This window comes from Atractosteus spatula, chromosome 10 (genome assembly GCF_055471065.1).
Source record: "Atractosteus spatula isolate fAtrSpa1 chromosome 10, fAtrSpa1.hap1, whole genome shotgun sequence".
Taxonomy (NCBI): domain Eukaryota; kingdom Metazoa; phylum Chordata; class Actinopteri; order Semionotiformes; family Lepisosteidae; genus Atractosteus; species Atractosteus spatula.
The window spans coordinates 9,812,060-9,825,664 of record NC_142715.1 but is presented as its reverse complement, the minus strand read 5'-3'; the positions used below and the strand labels follow the sequence as shown (position 1 = coordinate 9,825,664).

The window sequence follows — 13,605 nt, the reverse complement described above, 5'->3', positions numbered from 1 at the left end:
GAAAGAGGGTCTTGGAACAGCTGTGAAGAGACGGAATGGTGGTTTAGTGAGAGAAGCGGGCAAGTGGCCCAGGGAGGAAGAGATTTAATCTGTTTCTCTACTGTGCATGTTTAAATCCACTTAATATTGAATATTAATATGGAATTTTACAACTAAGGCTAAATTTTGGTAGCTGAAACAGAAGTACTGTATAGTACAATTTTGTTTTGATTTGAACCAATGTTTGCACCTCAATAATCCATTCGTCGTCGAAAGAAGCAAAGGCAGATGTGTATTGAATCTCACGACGATCCTGTTCTCAATCCAAAAGAAAGGTTTAATGTGATCCCACTAGAAAAAGAGTCAATTTCTATATCTAATGATGTCCCTCAAACATTTTGTAATATCTCTGGGAGTGTATACTGTAGAAGCCTGGTTAACTGCTTAAATTCAAACTAAACAGGACTATGGGAATGAGATTTGATTTTGAACTGGGATTTAAATAAATAGAAACGTTGCACTACATTGTGCTTTATTTAAGACAAAAGGTGGGCTTCCTGTGTTTTCGATTACTCAGTTGTAAGAGCGGAGGAATATAGTGGAAACAGCTGGGAACTATTTGTTCTCTGGTTTGAATCTGTCTGGAAGAAAGGTGTTTTTTATGTTCTTTAATCAGAAAGTGAAAATTTGTCATTCACTTAGTTGTCCAACGAAAGCTGAGTAAACGGTGAAGCAGAGCCTCTTGTTCTGAATTCTTCTAACATTTTCTAGGGTTGTAGACTCCTCACTCTTCCTAAAACAAAGTGCCGCAGATAAAGATACAGTAGTTGTCGGGAGTTTAGTTCAGTGGTAGAGCACATACAGTACAGTACCTCGCATGTATATGGCTGTTTTCAATCGCCGGCGTCTCCACTCTGGATTTCTTCCTAAGCGTGATATCTTTCCTTACTTGTGTGTGAATTTCAGCACAACACATAAAGCCTTTGTCTGTTTTATAAAGATTCTATTTTAAATCAATTAAAACAAAAGAAATACTAATTAAATACACATAGAAAACACATGTATCTAATTAGAACATTTGGGCAATGTATTACTAGCAGTGGAGCTGAGCTCACAGTAGAGCAGTTGATATTGTTAAACCACGTATTGTTTTTGAATGACGCTACTAAGCACTGGCACGGTGTTTGTGCAGTCCTTCCCAACCTTTCTATCGACTGGATGAGTCTCCTGTTCCATCTCCAATTCTTTCCGCACATTTCGCCTGTTTCACCACCATTATCATTAGACTATAGCCACTAATACGAGAATACTGTTCTGAAAGACAGTCTTAAATAATAATGTTGAAAAGGGTAATGATAAGAGTTTTTTTTCATTAAGGTAACCGTACATTTGCCTGTATAGTACAACTTATTATCTGTATCTGCAAATCCCCAATATTAATGCTGTCTCCTGAGAAACACAAGTGTAGAGTCAAATCATATTAAATCATACAACAAATCTATTCAATTAACACTCCTATGTGACAGAACACATTTAAGACTTACACCCCTTTAAATATGTATTTCCTTCATTTCAGTTCTCTCCCCGGGATACCTGAAAATTCATTATAGCATAATAAAGTCTGTGCATGCATTACCTGTAATACAGCTACTAATAAAGATAACATTAAACTTCATTATTAAGATATCACGCTTTTATTAATAAAATATGTATTGATAAAATTCCTTGTGAATAATTGTAGTGTCTGGAAAGCAATTGTTCATTACTTAATGACGATATTATTTCCACTACATTCAGGACAGTTCCAATGTGATCTATTGTTCCGCTTAGTCTGCTTAGTCTCCTACTTTAGTAACGTCTAATGGGCAGCAGCTGTTATTTTAGGTTTGTTGCAATTGAGAACAGGTTTGGTACAGAGCTGCTGACAAATTTCAGCAGCCAGTTTGTTGCAACTGACCCGTTGTAGCTACCAATCAGAAGCAAGGAGAAACAAACATTAGTTTTGCCTTTTTTTTAAAAAAAAGGAAAACAGAGTAGTAGTTTATGTGGTAATTTCAGGTACAATGTATGAACTAAAGTTAACTAGTCCCACAGTAATGCGTGGGGTCCTATCAAGAAAAAAAATAGTTGTAACCCGAAAACACAACAAACACAAAACGAGAAGTCTTCCGGGAACCTAGGTAAATCCCTGTAGTAGTCTAGCAACTATAAAAAAACAACCAAACGCAACAACTTCAAAAGAAAAAGAACATTAAAAACAAATCTGGGGAACAACATAAACACAGAGTCTAATGCGAGAGCTTTATCAAATCTTCAGTGCTCCTCTCGTCTCAGTAGACCTCTCTCATATATTTGTGTACAGGTCAACTGGAGGTACACAGCTGATAGTAATTTAAGTAGGGAGCTGCATAAGCATGTGTGGGCTGCAAAGGTTTATTCTATGCTGGTTTATTCCATGCTGAAAAGAGAAGGAAACACAATGTTTCAGCTGTGGAGCCTTCTTTGATTGTGACTAGAAATAAACCTTTACTTGTTCGTTTGATGTTAATTTATCTCCATCAAATACCTAAGAGTATCTAAACTCGACAGTTGCTTTCAGTAGCTGAAAACACTGCTCCAGGTGAGGCTTGAACTCACAACCTCGGCATGACTCCGCTGTGCACTGCTGTATAAGTACCACGCGCTGACCGATTGCGCCACTGGAGCTGAGCAAGTTGTGCTCCTCATACAGACTGACGCTGCAGAAACACAGGGTGAAAACGGTTTCGGTTGTGGATCCATCTCCAGATGAGGAAAAGGAACAGTAAAATAGCAAGGAAAATACAAGAAAAGAAACTGAAAGAATTGTGCTAACAGCAAAGGGGGACGGAGGGAGGTGGTCGGACAAGAAAATCAACCCGGCGGATTATTTGTAGCGACATTTTTGAGTCAATCAGCACACGGATTTCTCTTCATGTGCCTTAAGCTGTGCAGTTTGTATTTTCTATGTCGATAGGTTTCTTCAGAAGTCCAGTAAATTGACAATAATGGAGAACTAGCTGACGCACCCCGTCGTGAAGACCCTCTGTAAGGTGATTACACGTTTCATTTTCATGTCGCCTCCTTTACACGCAATTGCAGCCCCGACACTGAGAGAAAGCATGAGAAACGGCTTCAATTTCAATGTGAATCGCAGTACAGGCTCGATGGCTTCACATCTCCCATCAATCAAATAAAATTGCATTAAAGCGATCTAAATATGACTCTGAAGTACTGGGAAAGATGATTATTTTGAGCGTGCCTCTCAGGGCCTGCTACGAGGCTGAAGTTGGCTTCTTATTCGCCAGCTTCTTATTCGCGTTTATCGTTCCACCTTAAATGCTGCTGCTGTGATGTTATGTCGCCTTTCGCCTGTAGATGGCTCTCTTCGATCAGTACTAATTTGGCTGGAATACTGTAGACATCCTCAGTGAAAGGGAATATCCAAATAAATAGCGACTGTCCAAATTATATTTTTGTATGGAGTATATTTTAGAAAATCGCAAACCAATTTTAAAAACTCACCATAACATGGACTTGCACTGGGAAAAAGGTGATTGTGCTTTCTGCTTATTGCTACGGCCCTCCCCCCTGATTATAAAAACGTCTCACAATTCTGACACCGAGGTGTGAGAGACAATGTAATAGACTATCAAAATCCTGAAGTACAAGACATTTTAATGCACCATTTTCCAAATATGACCCTCTGATCTTGGCTTGTCAGAATACATTGCGAAAAAGTATGGCACGAATTGCACTGGCACAAATTGTTGAGAATATCGTTGACCTTGCCGATATTTGCAGGGGATATGAGTGTTTTGCGCACGTTGAACTACAGCACGTAAGAATTGAGCTCCTTAGTCAATATCACCGGGGATGTCCAATAATGACGAACATCTGTAGCTTCAAGGAAACTTCGACTCACACATGGAGTTTTATCTTCGAATGGAGGGTGGGAGAATTCATTTATACTCTCGTTGCTCATTAGCTAAACTATTTTAAAAATATGACGCAGATTTGTTCGAGAAACTTGTAATCGCCTTAAAGAGAGTCTTCTTGAAGACGTGCACCAGGTAGCTCTCCACTGTTAATTGACAGGACTTTAGAATAAACTGTTCTCATACAACCAACATACAAATTACACATCTTAAGGAACATGAAGAGAAATCTGTGTACTAAATAACATAAAACTGTCGCTGCAAATTATTGCCAAGCTGTTTTACGTGTCCTAACACCTCTTTCTTTCCTACTTTGCAGCGAGCACAATTCTTTCTGTTTCTTCGTCGCTTTTTTACTGTCTCTTCCCCCATGTGCAGATGGATCCACAGCCGAAACTTTAGGTCGGTTCCTATTACTCTGTCCGATTGAAAGAGCTGTATTAAAGGCACTCCCATCTCTGCAGGAAAGTTGTTGCTGCTCCCAAAACAATATACTGCAGACAAATGTGATAGCGATACTGTCACTGCGTGTGGGCCACGTGTTCCTGCTGTCAGCCTATTATGTCATGTTCATCCACACCCAGAAACATTACTGCTGTAGCACAAGAGTTATATAGGCGCAGTCGAGAGCGCATGAATCTCTTAATCTCAGAACTGTGGGTTCAGCCCCCACGTTGGGTCCCTCTGTGTCAATTTGATCCCTCCAATCCTCCTAGCATGACCCGATGGCGTAACAGTGATACCCAGTGCCTTGTGACCTTTGCGTAATTCAGCTTTCTTTCCACTTGATTCAGATTTTGATCTGAAATCATCGGCCTAACAAGAGTTTGTCTAAATCGAGGGAGATTCGCTCACAAGCAAGTATTAAACACTTCAGCATTTACTGTTCGAATACCACACTTTGTCAAAACACTGCCGCTTCTTAAGCTACCAAGTAACGGTTTTTGAGCACGCGTTGTATTGTAAATACTTATATTAAAAAAGCATAAATTCACATAATGGAATTTGGACGGAACAAAGTAGTCCAGCCCCTATACAACATTACATACCCACTGATTAAGTTTAAAACTACAGCAACAGGAGTAACAATAATGGCAACAACATGTTTGGAGTTCGGCATTTCATTTATTCTGCAGAAACATCGTATCGGAATGAACTGCCCGGATAAAAGAGTAATTGCGGCTTCAGATCGTTTTTACAGAGCATTGCGTTGTTCTGTTCATGCTGACTACACGCTTTAAATTTATGTCATTTATTGCAAGCATTGCTTTTCCAGGTTTTTCTGAAATTCCTCGCATTTGAGCCAGCACTAAAATATTTCATTCGCGTCGCTGAATACATCGTGGAAACGGTATTTGCCATTTTGTTATTCGGTTCTGAAGTTTGAAAATGAAAATGAAACGGGAGTCACTTCGTAGGCTTGAAAGAAGTCCAAGCAGCATAAAAACCCGCGAATTCTCACAAATTGCACCTTTCTTCTGCTGTTTTTATAATTCGGACTTCAACATTTGAATGCATACGTTACTGCTGCTAATCACATTCACGTGTTCACGAAGCTTTTTTCTGTCCATTATGTTGTTGCTAAGCAGTTTCTCCGTTTTCCTCGTATTGTGATTGTCAGCGAGCACAAGACTGAAACAGTGTAAAGACAGGGTAAAACGCCTGACTGTCGGGAGTGGGATTTGAACCCTCGCCTCTATCTGGAGAGCGGAACACAAAGCTTAAAAGACACGAATCTATGAATCCGCTGTTCTAAACCACGCGACTATCCTGAAGAAATGTACACCGAATGCACCAGTTGCATCCGATTTTCCGTAACTTTAGGACGATTGACACGACTGGACGAACACAATTTGTGGCGTTTAGCATGACATAGTCTTGCAGGCAGACAATGTTTTGTCCCACTAATTATATAATTTTATCGTTTACTCGTTTTAAAAAAACACGGTCTTCTCGTTCCTAATCAGATTTTTAGTGCTTTCGGACGTTACTTCCAACCTAGACTGACAGCTCACTCGATCTGTTTGTGATCAGACCATGGAGTGGGGGGGCTGTACCAAATGCCCGTTCCTTCCCAATGCTGAGACGATCATTCGGAAGATGGGTGTGAAGAGAGACAGGCTTTGTCGACTAAAGAACAAGGCAGGATATGGAAGAACACTCATCACTGGCGACAGTTACATTCTTTTACTATAGAGACTCCTACTTTGCGTGTTTTTTAAAGACACTGAAACTCAAGGAAAGTGGTGACAAACGAAACAGGTGGGGTTTGAACCCACGATCCTCAGTTGACGAAACCGACACCTTACCACTTAGCCGCCGCGCCTTCAAACAAGCAGGCGACTATTGTTGTTCAAATTATTTGTTTCTGAATCTTTTTTACATCGCCTGGAGGCAGCAACAACAACAAAAAAGGGATTCTTAACAAGGAGATACGCGGCAGCGGTGTGATTCCAACAGATGCCCCCGAAGAGACTGGAGCTTTAATCCAGCTCCTTAGAGCGCTCGGCCGCGTTACTCTCGACAGCGGCTCTTCAGCTCTTGTGGTCTGACCTAGTGGTGTTATGACACGTGGAAGCGACTGCAACTTCATTTTCTGAGATGCTTTCTCTCACGTGGTGAAATCTCGACTTTGGCACCTCTGGATATAGTTCTTCTGTGGAGCGGGCTTTCAAACCTGTGCTTATAGCGCCCTTGAAGTCATTTTATTTTTACAGGAAGACGTATTCCAAAAGATGCATTCGTACTGGATTTGACTGGGATTCTGAAATACTTCTTGCAAATGTATTCAGACGTTCTTGAACCTATAATAAAAAACAGACCTGAAACTCCATAGCTTCCAATCTCTGATGTTACTGTCCTTAAACTCGGACGTGATGTTCTGCAGACGTGCAGTGTCCCTTTACTCTCGTGTTTTCAAAACGACCTCCGTTGTCGGGCGCAGAAGAAGTGGAACTGGCCTGACTGCACAGGAAAGTACGGAATAATAAAATGTTTCTACGGCTCAAAAATGTCCCTTTAGACCCTCGTCACGTCTCTGTGAAGAACGGGCAGGTAGAGAGATTTTACAGATGCTCATGATGTTTCGCACGGGGTGTTACCTGTTGAAGTGTCTCCCCAGTGGGCAAAAGATGTAGAATATAAGTCTATTAAATGCATACCTTAGAATTATAAATGTGGTCCGTAATTTGTCTAGAATGAAATTCTAATATACGTATGTTGTTATACGTCAATTATACATCTATGATTATATGTTCATTATACATAAATGGTTGGAGTTCTTATGTACGGATCAATTAAGCAGACTATTATACATATATGGTTGGAGTTCTATTATACAATATATAGTTCTATTATACAATTAACTGTAGAGGACTATTATACACATATGGATAGAGATCTATTATACATCAAAGATTTTAGTTTTAGTTTTAGTTTTAAAAGTTTTATAGGCAGAGAAACAAGTAAATCAAGCCAATGATTTGGTTTAGAAATTTATTCTGTAAATATACAATCATTCACACCTGAAAAATATCTAGTTCAAATTATAGTACATTATATACAATATTGTAATCAACATATGGCTAATCATCAACTGCTACTAGATCTTCACTAATCAACCAATCAGACATACCCATTACACATTTTCAAACATTAACTGTACTTTTCTGCAGTCTTTGCTCAGTCCTAGAATACAAAGTGACCATATTTCAAAGTTCAAAAGTTGTAGTAACTTTTTAGAACATGGAGCTTTTTGTAAAACACTTTATTTTGGCATTAAAAGATCAGCAAGATTATACATTATAAACTAAAAATAAGAAAGTATGCCAGAGACGGATCCTATTAATCAGATGTAAGCTGTCATATAATGACCTATCTGTAAACTGGAATACTAGTAGTGGATATTTTCCACACCACAGAGAGAATATAATATCATACAAGTAGGTTTTGATTGTCCATATTGTCAAGGACTCGCTTGTGTGTACAGAACTCTTCCATTGTGCTCAGCCTCTTGATGTGGAATTGGGAGTCCACCTGTTCTGTACACTTTCCCACACAACTCAGTTCATCCTCTGATCTCTATCAGGAGACCCAATACCCAAAACTCTGAAATCATTCACATTTTGTATCAGCATTTGAAAGGAATTAGATCAGGATTTTCTTACACTATTGTTACATTAGCATAACTGTAGTGTTGCTAATGTGCTACATGGAATTTATAATCCTAAAAATGTTAAATTTCCACATTTGTAGTTGATTTTGTATGCTCTGCACCTTCACACTATTTTTATGTGCCATTTATTGCTTATTAACATACTATTTTTAATCAAAATAATATTAAGTAAGACCTGTATGTATTCAAATAGTATTATTATTATTTATACTTACTCATCAAAAGAGGATTGCTCAGAAAAACGTATTTAACCAAAATGGCAAACAACGAATATCAGCAATGCATTGTGGTATATAACCAGAAAAGATGCTGTGTTAGATATGTTTTCAATTTCAATTATATATGCATTTATTAATGTTTTTGATATTACGGTTGCAATTTAACCATGGTGAGAATCCCTCCCTATCATACAGGAGAGTGGGGTTTGATTCCTGACAGGGAGCTAAGGAGCTTTTTCTACAACCTGTTTACAATTTAAACTGTAGTGTGAGACACCTTTCTTCCTACTGAAATCATTTTTTTTAAATGAGATGAATTTGTTATAACAACACAAAACATCAAAGTGAAGCTGCTTTTCAGCAACCCCTTGGCTACATGGGAATTTTGTTTTTTTGACAACAGGGTCATTTGCAAAATTAAACAAGGAATTGATTCACTCCTGTGAAATACTGTATAAAATGGAAGATGGGTTTGACATGGAAACAACTACACACATTTTAGTTTTTTTTTTTTCCAATTGTACTCCCATCAAAGTGACATAAGAAAAGTCATTGTCAGAAGTGGGATATGAAAACAGGCCACCAGGGGAGACTGATGTAATAAGTGCACCAGAAATATATTGAAAACAAATGGGCTGTCACTAAGAGAAATACAGGTCCCACCATAAAACACCATAAGGAGTGCAAAACATGTTAAGTTATTTCTGTACTTCATCAGCGTCGGTAAAAGAGGGACTCAAGGACACAAAGACTCTAGTTTGGGATTCGGGCTGAGAAAGGGAAGTGTGACTTTGGATACAGGGCATGGTAGAGAGGAACAAATGGCGCAATGAAATAAAATGCCAAAACCCCAGATTGAACCAGGGACCTTTAGAGCGTCAGTCTAAGGCTTTCTCAGCCGAGCTATTTCAACCTCCATGTATGATCCAACCTCTGCTGTCTACAGTAGCCTCCTAAAGTTCCAGCATGAATGCATGAAGAGGAGTGGTAGAGTGTTACTGCAACATCATTCAGAAGGGAAGTGATCCGGCTCAGCTCTCTGAGGTCTGGTAGATACATCTTCCTCATGAGTAATGTAGGATCAACTTCTTCAGGCTGGAGGAAGAGCTTGCATTTCGGCAGCAGTGACTGACTGAGTAGTGACTTCTAGGACCTGGTCTTATCAAGTTGCTTTGCCAAGTTTGTCAGTTCTGCTGAAATGACCTGTCTCTTGGAAATTTAGGAAGCAGAAGAATGACTATCTGAAAGGTGACATGATCTGCTGGCTGTTTGACGTGATCATGAATGACACAGGAAATGCGAGTTCTTGCAATAAGACAAAAAAAGATCCATAAAACACTGGCAGAAGTGCAAAATGTGAGAGGATAAAAGACACCTGTTTCTGCCCGATTTCAAACAGGGGATCTTGCGCATGTGTGATGAACATGATAATCACAATATTACAGAAATGACAGCAGCATTGAACGTGTCAAGACGTAAAAGATTGTTAATTCTCTTCAAATACTCACAGTGTCTTTATTCTGCTGTATTAATTTACTGTGCTCATCAGGCAGTAACAAACCTGTTACCTACACTGTTCCCAGAACTGGATAGGTGACTCCACATTCTATAGCTCTCTAGCATAGAGGAAGTCAGACTACAGAAATGGAGAAAATCTCCTCTTCAGAAAGTGGAAATATATTCCTTAGAAAAGTCCTTTTCTCAAAGTTCAACACTCTCTGCAAGTCACTCATTCCCACCTTGCGCAGTGTAGTGGTTATCACCTTCTCTTAACACATCAAAGGGTTTCTTTTTGAAAGCAAGCTAAAACAAGTGATCACTTTTCTCACATTTTTCATTGCTGACGTTGCTTTATGGGTCTATTTTCTATACTGTGCTGATCAATTGAAAACGAGAAGGCGAAAAAGACATGTTCCCACACCTAAGGTTGAACCCAGGGAATCACAGTCAAATACCAGGAACCATAACTACTAGATTGTATGGAATACAGCTTTATCATGATATCAAAGTGCAATATCTTTTTTCACCAAAAATGGGCTTCCTGACTTCAGAAAGCCTTCGAGACAAATACTAAAAGAGCAAAAATTCCACTTGGTAAAGGAAATGAAAACACATGTACCTTACCAAACTTTGAGTACAGGCAGTCAGGGTGATAATACAAGACGATTTAAAATTCAACAAATAAAACCTGTCAACCGGTAATCCCAACTACTCATAAAAAACTGAAGTGGCAATACACAGTAGGTGACTCTTGGGTGTACATTAAATCCATGTAAGAAGAGGGTTTAGTGTTATATTTCCAAATCCAATATGCAAATGAGAGACCTGGCCCAGCCAATCACAAGTCTCCCGTGGTCTGGAATGGAGCTGATCTCCTCTTCTAGTTATTCATGCTGGAGTTAGGTTACATATTAGCATAATTAATATGACAGCTACTCCAGAAACAAAAAATGTAAACAAATACACTGGATTGTGACTGCAACTGTTAGATTGTAGCTCTGGAGATGACCTTGTAATTCTCCTTCTAAGGTAAGGAAGAGGAGGAGCTTCACCAATCTGTTTTTCCACCAAATAAATTGGCTTTCTGACTTCAGAAAACCTTCCATTTTTTTATTTTTTTTATTTTTAAGAACTTTATTTTAATTTCACAAACAAATACAAATATTCACAAAATAGGAAACTGTAATAAATACAGTGGTGTGAAAAAGTATTTGCCCCCTTCCTGATTTCTTATTTTTTTGCATGTTTGTCACACTGAAATGTTTCAGATCATCAAACAAATTGAAATATTAGACAAAGATAACACAAGTAAACACAAAATGCAGTTTTTAAATGAAGGTTTTTATTATTAAGGGAAAACAAAAATCCAAACGTACATGGCCCTGTGTGAAAAAGTGATTGCCCCCTAAACCTAATAACTGGTTGGGCCACCCTTAGCAGCAACAACTGCAATCAAGCGTTTGTGATAACTGGCAATGAGTCTTTTACAGCACTGTGGAGGAATTTTGGCCCACTCATCTTTGCAGAATTGTTGTAATTCAGCACCATTGGAGGGTTTTCGAGCCTTAACCCCTTTTTTAAGGTCATGCCACAACATCTCAATCGGATTCAGGTCAGGACTTTGACTAGATAGATAGATAATACTTTATTAATCCCATAGGGAAATTGATGTGTTACAGCAGTCCAGCCCAAGACAAGCAAAACAGACATCAGAATAGTTATAAAACAAAAGACAAACAAAATAAATAAAAATAAATAAATACATAGGTGTGTGCAAAATGTGCTGATCATAGTCGCTGTAAAAACAATAAAATATGTGCAAAATGTGCATAGGTTTATACAGACTGATTGTCCAAAAAGTACAATGGAGTAAACATGCTGTCCATAGAGGAGCAAATGAAGGGCTAACAGTCCTAGCCTAGGGCAGCGTTATACACCCTGACAGCCGCCGGGAGGAAAGACCTGCGTAAACGTTCCCTTGAACACCGTAGCTGGAGCAGTCTATTGCTAAATGTGCTCCGCTGCCCAGTAACAGTCCCATGAAGCGGATGAGAGGTGTTGTTCATGATGGCTGTGCGCTTGTTCAGCATTCTCCTCTCAGCCACCACCTCCATGGGGTCAAGGCTCATCCCCAGCACAGTGCCAGCCTTCTTGATGAGTTTATTGAGCCTATTTGCATCTTTTGTCATGATGCTGCTGCCCCAGCACACCACAGCGTAGAAGATGGCCGCCGCCACCACTGATTCATAAAAAATGTGTAGCAATGTTCCACACACACCAAAGGACCTGAGTCTCCTAAGAAAATAGAGTTGGTTCTGACCTTTCTTGTACAGGGCATCAGTGTTACCAGACCACTCCAGCTTATCATCCAGGTGTACCCCTAAGTACTTGTAGGAATGTACGCCCTCTATGTCCTCACCCTGGATGGAAACAGGGTTCAGTGGAGACTTATTCCTTCGAAAGTTTAAAAAATCATTTCTTTGGTCTTGCTGGTGTTAAGCTGGAGATGGTTAAGATGACGCCACTCCACAAAATTGGTAATCAAGCTCCTATATTCCTCCTCCCTCCCCTCTCTAATACACCCCACAATTGCAGAGTCATCCGAAAACTTCTGCAGATGACATGTCTCAGAGTTGTACCTGAAGTCAGAGGTGTAAAAGGTGAACAGGAATGGAGCAAGGACAGTCCCCTGTGGAGCCCCAGTACTGCTAACAATCTGTTCGGACACACAGCTCTGTAGCCGTACATACTGTGGCCTGCAGGTCAGATAGTCTATAATCCAGGACAGCAGGGGAGTGTCCACCTGCGCCGCCCTTAGCTTATCTCTCAGTAAAGGTGGATGGATGGTGTTAAAGGCACTGGAGAAGTCAAAGAACATAACTCTCACAATGCTCCCCGTCTTCTCCAGGTGAGAGTTAGCTCTGTGTAGCAGATAGATGACTGCATCCTCCACTCCCAGGTGTGACCGATAGGCGAACTGCAGGGGGTCCAGTGCTGTACTCACCAGGGTTCTGAGGTGGTCCAGTACAAGCCTTTCCAAAGTTTTCATTAGGTGTGATGTAAGTGCCACTGGTCTGTAGTCATTCAAGACTTTAGGGTGCCCCTTTTTGGGTACTGGCACCAGGCAAGATGTCTTCCAGAGCATCGGAACCTTTTCTAATCTCAGGCTGAGGTTGAAGATGTACTGCAGCACTGAACCCAGTTGGTCCGCACAGATCTTTAGCACCCTGGAGCTGACACCGTCAGGACCCGCTGCCTTCCCTGCATGGAGTCTCCTCAACTCCCTTCTGACCTGGTCAGCTGTGATGGATAGGCCGAGGAGGGCAGGGGAAGATGGAGTAGGAGTAGGAGGGATCACATGATGGGGTGACTGAGGACATGAAGAGGGTGTCTGGGGTGAAGGCCTGTGAGGTGAATGGACAGTGGACCCTGTATCGAATCTGTTGAAGAAAAGATTCAGCTCATTGGCCCTCTCCAGGCCTCCCTCACTCTGTTGGCCGCCGGACAACTTGTATCCGGAGATCTTCCTCATGCCATTCCACATTTCTCTCACATTGCTCTCCCTCAGCCTGTCCTCCATTATACAGCAGTGTACCGCAGAGTCATGCTGAGGTTGTGAGTTTGAGCCTCAGCTGGAGCAGTGTGGCCTGTGTATTTAGCTACTGAAAGCAACTGACGATTTTCTGGAGATCAGGTCTCAGTTAACATGAAAAGAAACAAGTAAATGTTTATTCTGTATTACACCCAAAGAAGGCTCCAGAGCCATGATTCTGAGTCT

The 13,605-nt window shown here is 40.3% G+C and overlaps 2 non-coding genes across 2 annotated transcripts; both read right to left on the bottom strand.

Moving 5' to 3' along the window:
• Positions 1–2,591: 2,591 nt before the first annotated feature.
• trnai-uau (transfer RNA isoleucine (anticodon UAU)) lies at positions 2,592–2,685 on the bottom strand. Its single transcript has 2 exons — positions 2,648–2,685; positions 2,592–2,627 (listed from the first exon to the last, which is right to left on the bottom strand). It is a non-coding gene; the product is annotated as a tRNA-Ile (tRNA).
• Positions 2,686–10,359: 7,674 nt separating this feature from the next.
• On the bottom strand, positions 10,360–10,417 carry LOC148824883 (U7 small nuclear RNA). Its single transcript, XR_016093297.1, has one exon. It is a non-coding gene; the product is annotated as a U7 small nuclear RNA (small nuclear RNA).
• Between the last annotated feature and the right edge of the window lie 3,188 nt (positions 10,418–13,605).